Source organism: Triturus cristatus, chromosome 1_1 (assembly GCF_964204655.1).
Source record: "Triturus cristatus chromosome 1_1, aTriCri1.1, whole genome shotgun sequence".
In the NCBI taxonomy this organism is placed as follows: Eukaryota; Metazoa; Chordata; class Amphibia; order Caudata; family Salamandridae; genus Triturus; species Triturus cristatus.
This window is the reverse complement of record NC_140579.1, coordinates 1,153,475,158-1,153,484,764: the sequence shown is the minus strand read 5'-3', so window position 1 is coordinate 1,153,484,764 and position 9,607 is coordinate 1,153,475,158. Positions and strand designations below refer to the sequence as shown.

At 40.6% G+C, this 9,607-nt stretch overlaps 1 long non-coding RNA gene across 1 annotated transcript; it reads right to left on the bottom strand.

Annotated features, from left to right (window-relative positions):
* Positions 1 to 1,059: 1,059 nt before the first annotated feature.
* On the bottom strand, positions 1,060 to 8,026 carry LOC146871770 (uncharacterized). The gene is made up of 9 exons (XR_014981055.1): positions 7,910 to 8,026; positions 7,663 to 7,817; positions 7,436 to 7,563; positions 7,027 to 7,132; positions 2,696 to 6,682; positions 2,449 to 2,603; positions 2,222 to 2,349; positions 1,813 to 1,918; positions 1,060 to 1,468 (listed from the first exon to the last, which is right to left on the bottom strand). It is a non-coding gene; the product is annotated as an uncharacterized LOC146871770 (long non-coding RNA).
* Between the last annotated feature and the right edge of the window lie 1,581 nt (positions 8,027 to 9,607).

Below are 9,607 nucleotides of genomic sequence, written 5' to 3'. Positions count from 1 at the left end.
GGCTGCTTCTAAACCATTGCAAAGTCAAGAGTCATTTACAGCGACAACGAGACATAAAGCAGTATCAGTGCAAGCGACAATTCACATTCTTCAAGGAACTTCGTCCAGTGCATGCCTACTCAGTTTTACCTCTGCTGCTGACATGGGGCTGATATCTCTCAATCACAATCTCCACACTCAATCTGAAGTTGTGAGTCAGTTTCCATTGTTATTTCATAGCCTAGGCAGGCTCAAGACAATGCAAGTGCAACTTCACATTAACAAGGACATTTGCCCTGTTGCCCAGCAGCATGGAAGTCACTTTTCACTTGCAGGAAGCTGTTGAGAAAGAACAAGAAATGCTGTTGAAGCATGACATCATCCAGCATTCCACCAGTCCTATGCCATGGGTTTTGCCTATAGTGGTGGTGCCAAAAAAGGATGGTGGAAGTGCAGTGTGCATCTGTGTTGATATGCGCCAGGCCAGCAAAGCAATTGAGAGAGAAAGACATCCTGGTCCACACATAGCGGACATGATCATGCAACTGAATGGTGCCAAAGTTTTCTCCCATCTTGAACTGAAGAAGGGATTCCATCAACTCGAGTTGGAAGAGATCTGCAGGCACATCACTACTTTTTCGAATCATGATGATTTGTCCAGATACAAAAGGTTGTGTTTTGGAGCGTCGTAAGCTGCAGAAATATTTTAGGATGTTATATGTTGATTAATTCAACCTGTCATGCATGTTTTTAATTACAGTGATGATATATTGGAGTTTGGAGCAACCCAAAAGGAGCATGACAGGACTCCTACACAAGTGTGCCAGTTACTTGCTGATGCAGGTCTCACACTGAACGCAGAAAAGCGTGAGTTTCACTAGACCTGACATATGGGGGAATGACAGTAGAGAAACTTCGAGGGACCCTGAGTCAATGAGTAGGAGGGGAGAGGAGTCAGGGAGTAATCAACATAAATAAACAGAAGCACAATCCCCCCACTAGTATAATGTGAATAGGCTATAAGTCCATAGATATAAATGTGTCCACAGTCCGAAACAAATATTTTTTGTAAGAAGATTATTTGTCTTTCATTTTTCATTTATTTTATAAAAACAATAGTACAAATAGTAGTATCATGTTAATTCATTACATGTAAAAAGTTAAACATTATGAATACCATCGGAGAACCATGGATGATAAAGAAAGACATAATCAAATGCCCAACATTAGATATTCATACAATACAGTACATAAATCAACTTCATACATATACAAAACACAACAAAGCACAACACAATATACTCTATGTAAGGTACAAAAGGTCAGACAGAAAAAGCGCCGACGCGCGTTTCGGAGATCCCGAAATATACTATAAATGTGAACTCCTTCTTCAGGGCGCAATTGTCATAGGCATCTTAGTCACAATATCCAGAGATTTAATTTGTTATCTCAATTTGTCGGGCTTCAGGCACATAAGCACATAATCGGTCTGTGGAACACAACAGAACATTTCTTATTATAATATTAAAATCCAGAGCACAACAAGACTAATATAGTTGTGACCACGGAAGCAATCCCCAAAGGAGAGAGAAGAAAGAAACCATCACCAAAAAAATCGTGTGGAAGATGAAATATGATAACAACGAAGCATACTGTGTAGAAAAGACAAGGGATGTGCAAAGTGTAAGGAAAAAAGGATATGGTAACCATAAGCAAAAAAAAAATATTGATGCTTGAAAGTATCCTACTTAAGGAGAGAGAGATATCTCCACAGGCGTGAAGCAGCAAGAGTTTTAAGTGAACAAGATAATATAACTGGAAGACATTACATACTTCGGAGAAGAAGAATATCTCCACAGGGCTAGTACTTGGTAGGTGTAAGCAAGGTTTAGACGCCTGGTACATCAAAGGGAGACTGGAGGTTCAAACCAATAGGCACCTAATCAAATGGAATTAGAAGATACATGGAGGCAATAAATGTACATGTTAAATACTAGAATAATACAGCGTATTACCAAGTCTGCAATGAGTACCTATAATCTCACAAGTAGAAAAGTCAACGACATAGCCCCCAGTTGAAGTTAGCCGCGAGTAGTAAAATAGGGGTAGTAATACACTAACGATACAGTCACGTGAAGAAGCGAATGAAAATTCTATCCTAAATGTACAAAAGCCTCGTATAAAACGTGACCTGATTACTTAGAGTTATTCAAATTACTTAAGGAGCTAAGTGGAAACTCACCAAACACAGAAAAAACGCTCCAGGCGTAAAGGCATAAGATGTTAAACCATATCGAGGTAAAGAATAACGGTCAGGATTGAGAAAGGTGCAAAGTCCAACGGGCATCACAGTTGGAACTAAAAACAGACCTGCCCGGAAAAACAAAGGACAAGAATATCTGTGTAAAAAGTTCAAAGATGCAGCCTAGATAGCTACCAAAAACATCCAAACACAGTCTAAGATCTTACCGGATGGGTCGCCATATCGGAGTCGTAACAACGGGAGTCTTAAAGCCAGTAACGAGGGGTCCCTACTACACCAGGAAGGTAAGTAATGAGTCGATCAAAAGTTGCAGGGGGATAATTAAAAAATTCACAGAGGCGCCAGGATAGCACTTAATAATCTGAAATAAAACCACAACAAAGTAAACGTTAATTAAAGAACCTAACGGAAATACGGGACTAACAAAGGCCAAAACTTTAAAGAGAACTTTACCGCATGCATCCTCGATGTGGCGTGCACGGCTGTGTCCCTCGGCTTTATCTTCTAAAGTAAGTACAAAGTACCCAAAGCGTCGCCATTAATTACGAAGTACGATAAAGAGGGAGCACTGTTGAAATACCCAGTATCAGGAAATCATGTGATCCGTACAAAAGATGGAAAGCGGATCGAGATAGTACTCCGCAGCGGTAGGATGCTGTGGAAAGGATCGGCCATATTGTAATGGCAAAAGAGATGAAATAAAGATACCAATGAACAACTCCAAAATAGAGATAATCAATATGATAGTCCAATAAAGTAAGCCTTAAGTTGGGGGAAACAATTTTTTGTGAAGGAATGGACAATGGACAATATAAAAACTGACATAAAATATAGTTCAAATACCAACGAGCTCCCAGGATGTACTGTAAAAAGATAGGCCATATAGAAATGACAAGAAGGTGGGGTAGAAGTACTAAAGGACAACTTCAAATATGAGATAGACAAAATAGTAGACCACTAGAGTAAACCTTCAGTGGGGTAATAGAGTGGATGTGAAAATCCAAACAAGTAGTCCTTAAAGAAGGTACATAGGCTGACAAGAATTCTAGTTCAGATAATAGCGTTTTCCCAGGGAAGAGACTCATTTAATCCCTTAGCGAATGTATCTAAAGTATAAATCCAGAATACCTCTCTTTTGCGCCTCAAACAGTCAGTATTCCCATCTTTGGGAGGAAGAATGCGTTCCAAAATGGTCCACCGCAGATCACCTACTGTATGTCCACATTCCAACCAATGGGCGACCATTGGGGCTCCAATGTGATGATTAGATATGGCCGACTTGTGTTCACTAAACCTCACCCTGAACTCCCTACCAGTTTCGCCCACATATCCTTTATGGCAGGGGCACAGGATGAGATCACATTGCTGGTACGGCAATTACTCATTGACTTCATAGTGAAAGTGCGTTTGCCCCAGGTAAGGACATGACCTATAATGGCAAAATCACACGCATGGCAGTGGCCACATTTGTGTGTTCTCATAACAGGAGTGCTTCCAACTATGGATTTCTGAACAAATCTGTCTTTTGAGGGCTCTCTGGTTTTAACCAAGACATTTTGCAGATTTTTATTACGGCGAAACGCAAAAATGGGTTTAGGGAGTACATTTTTTTGCGAGTCGGAGTTAAGAATGTGCCACTGAGTATTTATGATTTGGCGCACTTTATGATCAATGTTGGAGTGGGTGGTAACACATACGATGTTGTTTCCAGTTTTAGTCCGTTTAGTATGGAATAGAGCCACTCTATCGTAATATTTAGCTCTTTTGTATGAGTCCCTAACTAATCTGTTGGGGTAACCTCTGTCCAACAGCTTGGCTTTAAGTTGTTCCGAGTGAAATTCAAAGTCTTTCAAGGAAGTACAGTTCCTACGGTATCTCAAAAATTGACTAAACGTGATACTGTCCCTTTGGCTGCGCGGGTGATAACTGGTGTACTGCAAAAGGGTGTTCCGGGCAGTGGGCTTAGTATAGAGAGAAACCTCTATTTTTTGATCTTTAACTAGTATCCAGATGTCTAGGAACTCAATTCTTTCCTTGCTAATATTGGGGGTAAATCTGAGAATGACTCCTGACCCAGATAAAGTGACTGTCAACTATGAGCCCCCCACGAGATGTCACCATGTTGCGATCCTTCTTAGACATGGTCAGTTACCATTTGTGACTTGCTACTGTGAGTGCCCCATTGAGAGACTTGACAAAACAAAATGTCCCATTCCAATGGTCTGCTGAATGTGATCAAAGCTTAATAAAACATAAAACATGCAATTGAGAATGTGATCAAGATGGCCTATTTTGATCTCAAGTTACAGACTGAGATCAAAGTAGATGTGAGCCTGGTGGGGCTGGGGGAAATCCTTGCTCAACATAATGGTCATCTGAATGCTCTAAGACACATTGTGTCCTATGCCAGTCGAAGCCTGTCTGACACAGAACTTGCCTATTCTCAGCCGGCGAAGGAGCGTGTGGCTGTATTGTGGGCCTGCAAACATTTTCATGTGTTTCTATAATGAAAACGTTTCATAACATACCACCAAGCACTGCTCACAATTGTTGGAAATCCCAAAGTCAAGATGCCCCCTCACATTGAGAGGTGGGAATTGCGAGTGCAAGAAAATGACCATACCATTGTACGAAAGCTGTTTAAAAACCAGAACCCGGCTGATTACTTTTCATGAGTACTGCTACCTCATCACAGTTCGACAGCCAAAACAGCTGAGAACTTCATTTTGAAGGCTAGTATGCCAACGGCCTTATACATTGAACAGATTATTGCTGCTACTAATGCTGATGAGACAATGCTTATCCTCGAAGACATCATTTCAATTCAATAGTTGAAGAAGAGTGTTTGACGTTTTACTGATGATGTTGAATTTAAAAAGTTCAAAAATGTACAGGATAAACTGTCTATGACCAAGGAAGATGCTGTATTAAGAGGCTCAGGAATCGTCATACCTGAGAGCCTGAGACAACAGGTCTTTGAACTAGCCCATGAAGGACATTGTGGCATTGTAGCCACCAAAAGAGCCCTAAGAGACCGAGCGTGCTTCCCAAGCTTAGGCGACTGCATTGAGAGGGAATGAAAGGAGTGCCATCTTTGCAAATGCCTTTCCCTCAAAGTGACGCAACATCCATTGACAATTATTTGACCTTGCTGCACAGGCTTGGGAAAGAGTTGCAGTTGATTTCTTTGGGCCGTTAGGAAACGGACCTTGTACCATAGTGCAAGGGTGCAATGTCTCAGCGGTGCCTACATTACAAGCAGGCTTGTTTTTGTGCAGGAAAACTTTCTTGCACAAAAACAATCCATAGAGGCGTTTTCCTCTTTCTATGTGTGTTGCAGAATGCATCACATATAGAAAGAGGAAATAACGAGGAGAAATAAACATATTTCTCTTTGTTACGCCTCACCTGGGAGGTCTAAGATTTTGATGCATTTCCAGGTTCACAAGTCCTTGTAAATTTGGGAATGCATCTAAAACCATGCAAATTGCATGGGATCACCCACCGCAATGCAAATGGAACGCCTCCCTTGTGCAGAGTAAGGCAGCGCACCACTTTGCGCTGCATTTCAATGCTTCATCTTTGTGGAGCTATTCAAAGCCACGCAAAGTGCAAGAAATCCTAGAGCCTTTGGACGCCCAAATAAAACTGCCTATTTTACCCTGAAGCTTTGCTATTTCTTCCTTCTTAAAAATCAAAGGGATAGAGTTAAAGAGAAATGTGATCTTTGGGAGGATGATAATTTTTATTAAATTCACACGAACATATATACACAAGTGTGCCAGTTACTTGCTGATGCAGGTCTCACACTGAACGCAGAAAAGCGTGAGTTTCACTAGACCTGACATATGGGGGAATGACAGTAGAGAAACTTCGAGGGACCCTGAGTCAATGAGTAGGAGGGGAGAGGAGTCAGGGAGTAATCAACATAAATAAACAGAAGCACAATCCCCCCACTAGTATAATGTGAATAGGCTATAAGTCCATAGATATAAATGTGTCCACAGTCCGAAACAAATATTTTTTGTAAGAAGATTATTTGTCTTTCATTTATTTTATAAAAACAATAGTACAAATAGTAGTATCATGTTAATTCATTACATGTAAAAAGTTAAACATTATGAATACCATCGGAGAACCATGGATGATAAAGAAAGACATAATCAAATGCCCAACATTAGATATTCATACAATACAGTACATAAATCAACTTCATACATATACAAAACACAACAAAGCACAACACAATATACTCTATGTAAGGTACAAAAGGTCAGACAGAAAAAGCGCCGACGCGCGTTTCGGAGATCCCGAAATATACTATAAATGTGAACTCCTTCTTCAGGGCGCAATTGTCATAGGCATCTTAGTCACAATATCCAGAGATTTAATTTGTTATCTCAATTTGTCGGGCTTCAGGCACATAAGCACATAATCGGTCTGTGGAACACAACAGAACATTTCTTATTATAATATTAAAATCCAGAGCACAACAAGACTAATATAGTTGTGACCACGGAAGCAATCCCCAAAGGAGAGAGAAGAAAGAAACCATCACCAAAAAAATCGTGTGGAAGATGAAATATGATAACAACGAAGCATACTGTGTAGAAAAGACAAGGGATGTGCAAAGTGTAAGGAAAAAAGGATATGGTAACCATAAGCAAAAAAAAAATATTGATGCTTGAAAGTATCCTACTTAAGGAGAGAGAGATATCTCCACAGGCGTGAAGCAGCAAGAGTTTTAAGTGAACAAGATAATATAACTGGAAGACATTACATACTTCGGAGAAGAAGAATATCTCCACAGGGCTAGTACTTGGTAGGTGTAAGCAAGGTTTAGACGCCTGGTACATCAAAGGGAGACTGGAGGTTCAAACCAATAGGCACCTAATCAAATGGAATTAGAAGATACATGGAGGCAATAAATGTACATGTTAAATACTAGAATAATACAGCGTATTACCAAGTCTGCAATGAGTACCTATAATCTCACAAGTAGAAAAGTCAACGACATAGCCCCCAGTTGAAGTTAGCCGCGAGTAGTAAAATAGGGGTAGTAATACACTAACGATACAGTCACGTGAAGAAGCGAATGAAAATTCTATCCTAAATGTACAAAAGCCTCGTATAAAACGTGACCTGATTACTTAGAGTTATTCAAATTACTTAAGGAGCTAAGTGGAAACTCACCAAACACAGAAAAAACGCTCCAGGCGTAAAGGCATAAGATGTTAAACCATATCGAGGTAAAGAATAACGGTCAGGATTGAGAAAGGTGCAAAGTCCAACGGGCATCACAGTTGGAACTAAAAACAGACCTGCCCGGAAAAACAAAGGACAAGAATATCTGTGTAAAAAGTTCAAAGATGCAGCCTAGATAGCTACCAAAAACATCCGAACACAGTCTAAGATCTTACCGGATGGGTCGCCATATCGGAGTCGTAACAACGGGAGTCTTAAAGCCAGTAACGAGGGGTCCCTACTACACCAGGAAGGTAAGTAATGAGTCGATCAAAAGTTGCAGGGGGATAATTAAAAAATTCACAGAGGCGCCAGGATAGCACTTAATAATCTGAAATAAAACCACAACAAAGTAAACGTTAATTAAAGAACCTAACGGAAATACGGGACTAACAAAGGCCAAAACTTTAAAGAGAACTTTACCGCATGCATCCTCGATGTGGCGTGCACGGCTGTGTCCCTCGGCTTTATCTTCTAAAGTAAGTACAAAGTACCCAAAGCGTCGCCATTAATTACGAAGTACGATAAAGAGGGAGCACTGTTGAAATACCCGGTATCAGGAAATCATGTGATCCGTACAAAAGATGGAAAGCGGATCGAGATAGTACTCCGCAGCGGTAGGATGCTGTGGAAAGGATCGGCCATATTGTAATGGCAAAAGAGATGAAATAAAGATACCAATGAACAACTCCAAAATAGAGATAATCAATATGATAGTCCAATAAAGTAAGCCTTAAGTTGGGGGAAACAATTTTTTGTGAAGGAATGGACAATGGACAATATAAAAACTGACATAAAATATAGTTCAAATACCAACGAGCTCCCAGGATGTACTGTAAAAAGATAGGCCATATAGAAATGACAAGAAGGTGGGGTAGAAGTACTAAAGGACAACTTCAAATATGAGATAGACAAAATAGTAGACCACTAGAGTAAACCTTCAGTGGGGTAATAGAGTGGATGTGAAAATCCAAACAAGTAGTCCTTAAAGAAGGTACATAGGCTGACAAGAATTCTAGTTCAGATAATAGCGTTTTCCCAGGGAAGAGACTCATTTAATCCCTTAGCGAATGTATCTAAAGTATAAATCCAGAATACCTCTCTTTTGCGCCTCAAACAGTCAGTATTCCCATCTTTGGGAGGAAGAATGCGTTCCAAAATGGTCCACCGCAGATCACCTACTGTATGTCCACATTCCAACCAATGGGCGACCATTGGGGCTCCAATGTGATGATTAGATATGGCCGACTTGTGTTCACTAAACCTCACCCTGAACTCCCTACCAGTTTCGCCCACATATCCTTTATGGCAGGGGCACAGGATGAGATCACATTGCTGGTACGGCAATTACTCATTGACTTCATAGTGAAAGTGCGTTTGCCCCAGGTAAGGACATGACCTATAATGGCAAAATCACACGCATGGCAGTGGCCACATTTGTGTGTTCTCATAACAGGAGTGCTTCCAACTATGGATTTCTGAACAAATCTGTCTTTTGAGGGCTCTCTGGTTTTAACCAAGACATTTTGCAGATTTTTATTACGGCGAAACGCAAAAATGGGTTTAGGGAGTACATTTTTTTGCGAGTCGGAGTTAAGAATGTGCCACTGAGTATTTATGATTTGGCGCACTTTATGATCAATGTTGGAGTGGGTGGTAACACATACGATGTTGTTTCCAGTTTTAGTCCGTTTAGTATGGAATAGAGCCACTCTATCGTAATATTTAGCTCTTTTGTATGAGTCCCTAACTAATCTGTTGGGGTAACCTCTGTCCAACAGCTTGGCTTTAAGTTGTTCCGAGTGAAATTCAAAGTCTTTCAAGGAAGTACAGTTCCTACGGTATCTCAAAAATTGACTAAACGTGATACTGTCCCTTTGGCTGCGCGGGTGATAACTGGTGTACTGCAAAAGGGTGTTCCGGGCAGTGGGCTTAGTATAGAGAGAAACCTCTATTTTTTGATCTTTAACTAGTATCCAGATGTCTAGGAACTCAATTCTTTCCTTGCTAATATTGGGGGTAAATCTGAGAATGACTCCTGACCCAGATAAAGTGACTGTCAACTATGAGCCCCCCACGAGATGTCACCATGTTGCGATCCTTCTTAGACATGGTCAGTTA